General features: G+C 32.8%; 1 long non-coding RNA gene across 1 annotated transcript; it reads left to right on the top strand.

Annotated features, from left to right (window-relative positions):
* The first annotated feature begins 6,435 nt into the window (after nt 1–6,435).
* LOC142241372 (uncharacterized) lies at nt 6,436–7,090 on the top strand. Its single transcript, XR_012723605.1, has 3 exons — nt 6,436–6,513; nt 6,599–6,697; nt 6,780–7,090. It is a non-coding gene; the product is annotated as an uncharacterized LOC142241372 (long non-coding RNA).
* Nucleotides 7,091–8,127: the final 1,037 nt, after the last annotated feature.

The raw sequence follows: 8,127 nt of genomic DNA, 5'->3' as shown, positions 1-8,127 counted from the left end.
AAATTTGGTACTAATCACACAAAAATTGGACCATATAGGTTCATAATTGTATATAGCCCCCATATAAACCGACCCCCATATTTCACTTCTGTCTTTCTTTTACCGCGCAAAAATTCAAACCGGTCAAGAACTGAATTATATGTTTTTAATCTGCCTTTCTTACCTAATATATATCCCGTATGGACAAACTTCCAATTTAGAAGAAGATTTTAGGGAGTTTTAAGATACATTTCCATCGGCAAGTATTACTGCAACCAAAGTAATTCGATTGTGAATGACAGTCTTTAATAGAAGTTTCTACGCAATCCATGGTGGAGGGTACATAAGATTCGGCCTGGCCGAACTTACGGCCGTATATACTTGTTTCAATTTGAACAGTATTTAGTTTAATTGACGACATCTTTTCATAAAAAAATCTGATTAGACCGTCAATAACTTAAGAAACTCAACTGTATTGCCATAGAATCTGATTGTTATGAAGGTGGTATTGATCCTTTTTTAATCAATATAGTTATTGATGGTATTTTTTAAAGTTTAGCGACGAGTGCAGAATTTCCGAACTTGATAAATATAGCATTAAAATCGTTACTACTAAATTCACAAATGCACTCATAATTGAAATATGAAATAAACTACCTGCAAATACTCGTATTAATATTTCCATATTTAATGTCGAAACATTTTTCTCCTCTGCAAAAACATATTTTGAAATTTGAAGTCATTTCTGATAAAAATTAAATAAAAATAAATAATAAGATGGACACTTGCATAGAGGTTCATAATTTCATATAATTAAAAAGTGCTTAAAATGAAATCAATACCCGAAAGTTCTAGATGGTTTACTTTGAAAGTTTTTTTTTTTTAATAGTAGTACATGGAATTTTAGGTGGTTGAGTAGTTTTTGTGGCGGGAACTAGTATGTTAGAATTTATAATATATTTTTGGTGCTTTTTGCCCTTTGGGAGTTGGCATCACTGAATATGCTTGAGTCTGTTGAGAACCAATTCCTCTTATTTTGTCTTCGCGGACGTGGGTGGAACCACAGCTCACATCCGTCATACGAACAAAGACTAAATATTATACGATTACGTTCGTTGTCAAGTAGGAGGGCTATGTTAGATGTAACTTTTGTGATTATTCAAGGAAAAATTGAATCAGAATTTCTCCTTAGTAACATAGAATTCTGATCAACGTTCCGATCAGACCGAGTAGAAATTTTGAACTTTTGCGTATTTCTTACTATGAAGCCAATTATGCTAATAATGATCCTATTCGTAGATTATGCCTACAATTTAATCAACTTTATGGTAGTGTAAACTTGTCTGAAAATCGAGAATCATTAAAAGAAATAATATTTTACATTTAAATAGATAAGAAATAATGTACATATTAGTCTGTAAAGATGTGTATATCTACAGACTTCAAATAAAAAAAGTTGAACTTCGTATAGCGCCAAAGACATTTTTATTTGTTTGAACGATGGATTTTCGTACAAATTACGAAGAATGCATTCTATATATTAGTTAACATTTTCCAATATGTATGTACCACTATACTACAGAATAAAAAATTTAATTGATGTGAACAAATCTTACATATTTGCGGTGGGAGCCACCGTGTAGCAATTGTTAGTCAATAATGCTGGTGACATTTCTGGTTTCACTGCAATGTGGAACGCCGTTCGGATTCGACTAAAGGGTGATACGGTCAAAATTTGGTCAAGGGAAAACGCGTGTAAATCGGTGAAATCGTTTATTTAAAAAATCTAATTAAATTTCTTTTTCAAGTTCAATTAGTATAAAATTCAGGAAAAATATTCAGTTAGGCTTTCGCTTTTCCAAATCCGAATTGCCGGGCCTCACGCTTGACACCTGCCATCAGATTTTGTACAGCCACCTTGTCCACCTTCTTCGCCGCAGAAAGCCAGTTTGCCTTGAACTGCTGCTCGTCCTTAGCAGTTTTTTTAGTCTTCTTTAGGTTCCGTTTGACAATAGCCCAGTATTTCTCAATTGGGCGGAGCTCTGGCGTGTTGGGAAGGTTCTTGTCCTTGGGAACCACCTGCACGTTGTTGGCGGCGTACCACTCCATGGCCTTTTTACCGTAATGGCAAGATGCCAAATCCGTCCAAAACAGTACGGAACAACCGTGTTTCTTCAGGAAAGGCACAAGACGTTTATTCAAACACTCTTTCATGTAAATTTCTTGGTTGACAGTCCCGGAAGCTATGAAAATGCTGCTTTTCAAGCCGTCGTGTACAGCCTCCGGGATCGCGCTTTGGCCGTCGTATTTTGTTTATCATCGCGATTTGGAATCACTACCTTCTTGTAAGTCGATAGTCCGGCTCGTTTTTTGGCTCGATGAACGGTTGTAGACGATACACCCAGCATATTTGCGGCATCTCGGAGAGAGAGGTTTGGGTTTCGCTTGAAACTACCGGCAACTCTCTTTGTCGTCTCAGCGGCTTACGGTTTTCGATTTCCCCCCGATCCAGACTTCCTGGCTGTCAACAAACGTTCCCCAAACACTTTAATTACATTTGTAACGGTTGATTTGGCAACTTTTAGCGATTTTGCCAGCTTTGCGTGCGAGTAGCTCGGATTTTCGCGATGCGCGAGCAAAATTTTGATACGCTGCTCTTCTTGCTTGGACGGCATTTTGACAACTGAAGAGTGAATTCCAAAATCAAAATAGGAGCAACATTCTACACACACACCTTCAAAATGAGGGGTGTTCATGTTTTTTTAATGCAAAATTGGAAGAAATACGTCAAGTTTATATTGACCAAATTTTGACCGTATCACCCTTTATAAAAAGTCATTGAGCTTAACATGGAATCGGGCAGCACTCAGTGATAAGAGAGAAGTTCACCACTGTGGTATCACAATGGACTAACCTAACCTATATATTTCCTGTAAACCTTTTACTTGAAAATTAGAAAAAAGTGACCGCTTCTTTAAGTTAAAATGAACTAATTGTGAAGAAAGTTGAACTTCGTATAGCGCCAAAGACATTCGTATATTGTATTATTTTTTAACAAACTCACCGTATTCCATAACAACACGATTCCAACTGAAAACAAAAAAACAACACACGCGCAAGCATATCCGACATATCGATTACATCGGTGACAGGTATCGATTACAGTTAGATAAAAGAAATATAGGAAAATGTTCTATATTTTAACAAGTGTGCTTCCTTACGTTTTTAAAGGATTGCCTACTTCTTAGTACGAGTGAACTAAAATTGTTTTCTATGCTAAGTCTTATTCGTATGTATGATAATCATTCTATAATAAGTGAATTCAGATTTATCATTTTATGAGAATTTTTATTAGATATGAAAAACCCAAGTTTAGTTCGCAAACATATCGGACATATCGATGACAGGTATCGATTATAGATAGATAAAAGAATTATAGGAAAATTTTCTATATTCTAAGAAGTGGGTTTCCTTAAATTTTGAAAAGCTTGAATAATTCTTATTACGGGCGATCTAAAATATTTTTCTATGCTAAGTCTTATTCATATAGTATATGATAAGTATTCTATAATAAGGGAAGTCAGATTTATTATTTTATGAGAATTTTTACTAAATTTTAGAAAACCCGAGTTTAATTGGGGTTCTGTTCATTTTTATGAATGCGTTGTTATCAGTGAATAACATTTTCACGTTCACTATTTCTACCTGCTTTCTGATTATGATTTTTTTTACTGAAACAAATAAATTTTATTATTTTAAACAGAAATTTAACTTAATGGAAATAAAATCGACATTTCCCCCTTAGTTTCAAGCAGGGATCCGGAGCGGTCCATTTTTTTCGCTCCGCTCCGCTCCCGCTCCGGAGAAAAAAAACCGCTCCGCTCCGAGAAAAAAAATCGCTCCGCTCCGCTCCTCTTCGAGAAAATTATAGTACAAATATTGTATTATTTCTTCAATTGAGTTTTATTATACCCTGCTCCACACTGTGGAACAGGGTATTATAAGTTAGTGCATATGTTTGCAACACCCAGAAGGAGACGAGATAGACACATGGTGTCTTTGGCAAAAATGCTCAGGGTGGGCTCTTGAGTCGATATAGTGATGTCCGTCTGTCCGTGAACACATTTTTGTAATCAAAGTCTAGGTCGCAGTTTTAGTCCAATCGACTTCAAATTTGACACAAGTATGTGCTTTGGCTCAGAATAGAACCCTATTGATTTTGGAAGAAATCGGTTCAGATTTAGATATAGCTCCCATATATATATTTCGCCCGATATGGACTTATATGGCCCCAGAAGCCAGAGTTTTACCCTAATTTGCTTAAAATTTTGCAGAAGAAGAACAATTAGTCAAGTGTGCCAAATTTTATTGAAATCGGTTCAGATTTAGATATAGCTCCCATATATATCTTTCGCCCGATATGGACTAATACGGTCCCAGAAGCTAGAGTTTTATCCCAATTAGGTTGAAATTTTGCACTAGGGGTACAATTAGTAGTGTAGTCAAGTATGCCAAATTTTATTGAAATCGGTTCAGATTTAGATATAGCTCCCACACATAGCTTTCGTCCGATTAACACTCATATGACCACAGAGGCCAATTTTTAACTCCGATTTAGTTGAAATTTTCCACAGGGAGTAGAATTAGCATTGTAGCTATGCCTGCCAAATTTGGTTGAAATCGGTTCAGAATTAGATATTTCTCCCATATATAGCTTTCACACGATTTACACTCACACAGAAAAAAAAGTGTCTTGTAAATTTAAGGACCATTTTGACTTCCACATAGTTCAACAAATTTACTGTAATATAGTTCATTTTTCGTAACCACAACGAAAATTAACTTAGCTAAAGCAAAACTTATAAAAATTCAGTAAATGTTTTTTAGTTCACTAACTACGAAATGGGAAGGATTTTTCCTTAAATAAATTTCCAACACAGTAGTTAATGCATCGTTGATTCTATTATAAAAATACATGGGCAATATAAAAATTTTACTACGAAATGTGGACAATTTACTAAGAAAAAATTTTTTATGGAAAAAAATTTTTGTAGTAAAAATTAACTTAACGACATTACCGATTCGTACGATGGCTACCTACAGATTATTTCCCTTTTTATTATATGTTGGAGTGTTTTACTCACATTGAAAATTTTAGATAAAGTATAATAAAAAGTAGTTAATATAAACCTTGACGGGTGTATATAATTTTTTATAGATTCCTCATAGATTTGGTATATATTTTACCTTAACTTATAGATAGAATTCCAACTAATCAATAAACGTGCTACTGGAAAATGTGAGTGCATCATGCGAGGGAGTTTTTAGAGACATTTTGTGTATATCTCGTATGATTGTTTGTGTTTGTTATTGCGTCATTTATGCTGTTGTTGGTTGTTTTGATTCTAGAGACAATGGAATGTTCCTTGTGTGTTGTTGGTATCTTTTGTGGTGAGAGTTGTTTTTTTGCAATAGCAAGATCAGAAAGGGATCGTGTGTGTGTGTGTGGAGTTGTTTTTCTTTACGGCAGGTATGTATCCCTTATGACTATTTGTGTCTTTGAGTGTTATTGTTGCATTCAGTTATGTTGATGCATTTATGAAGTGCACACGTGGATTTAATTTTGCAAAATTGTACGTGCGGTATTGGTGTTTATTAATGAAAATACATTTATTTCGAAACATTTTAGAAACTGAGAAGTGAATGGTGTGATGTTAGAAGAATCAAAAACGCTTTTTATTGATAAAAAAACAAATAACAGATTAAGGAACTGTATATTTCTGTTAATATGTTAGTTTAAAATTAGTGCGGATTTTAATTTGATTTACATAAAAAATATACAACATGAGTGGTAATAGGATGATTTATATTTATTCTACATCTGGATCACAGGTTGAGAAGCAACCATTTTTTTGAATCTACAGTATGTCAAGAAAGTCTTTTGACATTGCCAAATATTTAAAATTCCAGAAATAATTGAAGTAAAAATCGAGTTGTTAATTCGTTTTGAGAAAAATAAAATATGTATACTTTGCAAAATACATAATAAAATATTTTTTAAAATTAAATTATATTTAATTTTGGAACAAAACATAATTTTTATCCTATTGTCAAAACACTTTCTTGACATACTGTATATTTTTTATGTTACAGCAATTCCTACAGGTGAGTACTAAGTTCGAGTTTAGCCGCTAAAATTAAAAATAAATCACTAAGCAAAGTATAAAATTATACGTCTTCGATACAAATTTAAATATAACTTGATGGAGAATAGCCCAAACCAAGTTTTTTAAAAAGATTATTTTTTATAATGGATTATTAAAGAAAACTTATCATGGAAATTGCAATTTTAGCCGCTAAACTCGAACTTAATATCCATCTTAAATACTAAATGCTTTACTGACAAGTGGAAATTATGTCTAATTTTATAATATTTTTTATTTCAAATATATTCTTAGAATAATTTCAATAACGTCCCATTTGTCCATGGATATGATTCCAATAGTGTACCTACTGGATGGATTTTTCAATGTGGTAAGTTATTCTATAAACGGTATTTTGTCCGTTTTTAATAAAACCAAAATTTCAATTTATTAAAAATTATTTTTTTCACTTGCAGGTAGACAGGTCTCGTAATGGTAATTTTTTGAATATTCTTACTGTTTAATACTAATTAAGCTGATATCCTTATTGGCTCTAGGAAATACTCTTGAAAACCGTAAGTTAAAGATCAATATGAACGATAGAATTAATTAATTAATAATATTTTTCTTATATTTTGTATAAATTTGCAATTTCAGATGCTTATAAGCCAGATCCGCCCAACAAAAGTTAGCCAAAATCGATGAAATTGGACAATTCAATTGAATATAGCAACTTATGCCACATATATCTTTCATATGGATAGAAAACATGGAAATTTAAATTAATTAGTTTAGTCCTAATAACATAGAATGTTACTCTTTTGAAGAAGCAATTACTAACTACCGACAAGTAAATGCGTCCAACGTACTAATAAAAATATTTCCTTTATTGTATATCATAAGCCATAGTTTTGTGTAATATAATAATAATTTTTTGAAATAAAATACTGGTGGTTATAGAAAATTTACTTGTTTTGTACGAAAAATTTCTTAGTTGTATACAGGCTTGTTGTACCTTTGATTCCTCAATTTCTCTACTTTCCGGATAGCAGGAATATTTTGAATGAGTTTAACTATATTCTTCCCACAGCATAGTAATAATGAACTAAAATACGATGTAATACATGAACTAATTTATAAGAAAATCATGAACTTATCTCGATGAAAAAAATCTTTGGCGCCAAATCATGGTCATTCTTACTATGGGTTAGTTCATTTTTCATAAAAAATAGTAAACTTTTTTTTCGGTGCATATGACCACAGAGGCCAATTTTTAACTCCGATTTAGTTGAAATTTTGCACATGGAGTAGAATTAGCATTGTAGCTCTGCGTGCCAAATTTGGTTTAAATCGGTTCAGATTTAGATACAGCTCTCATATATATGTTTTTCTGATTTCGACAAAAATGGTCAAAATACCAACATTTTCCTTGTAAAATCGCCACTGCTTAGTCGAAAAGTTGTAAAAATGACTCTAATTTTCCTAAACTTCTAATACATATATATCGAGCGATAAATCATTAATAAACGTTTGCGAAGTTTCCTTAAAATTGCTTCAGATTTAAATGTTTCCCATATTTTTTTACTAACATTGTGTTCCACCCTAGAGCATTAGCCGACTTAAATTTTGAGTCTATAGATTTTGTAGAAGTCTATCAAATTCTGTCCAGATCGAGTGATATTTAAATGTATATATTTGGGACAAACCTTTATATATAGCCCCCAACACATTTGACAGATGTGATATGGTATCGAAAATTTAGATCTACAAAGTGGTGCAGGGTATAATATAGTCGGCCCCGCCCGACTTTAGACTTTCCTTACTTGTTTTATTTAGAAAAATCGGGTGGTACATATATGGGAGCTATAGCTAAATCTGAACCGATTTCGATGATTTATTGCACATATAGTTAGTGCTATAGAAGATTACATTTAGCCAACTTTGAGTAAGATCGGTTGATAAATAAGGGTTTTATGACATAATTTGGCAAAATCGGGCGGGAGAT

Source organism: Haematobia irritans, chromosome 1 (assembly GCF_050003625.1).
Source record: "Haematobia irritans isolate KBUSLIRL chromosome 1, ASM5000362v1, whole genome shotgun sequence".
Lineage (NCBI taxonomy): Eukaryota > Metazoa > Arthropoda > Insecta > Diptera > Muscidae > Haematobia > Haematobia irritans.
The sequence above is the reverse complement of the archived record's forward strand: the minus strand, read 5'-3'. Positions and strand labels throughout refer to the sequence as shown.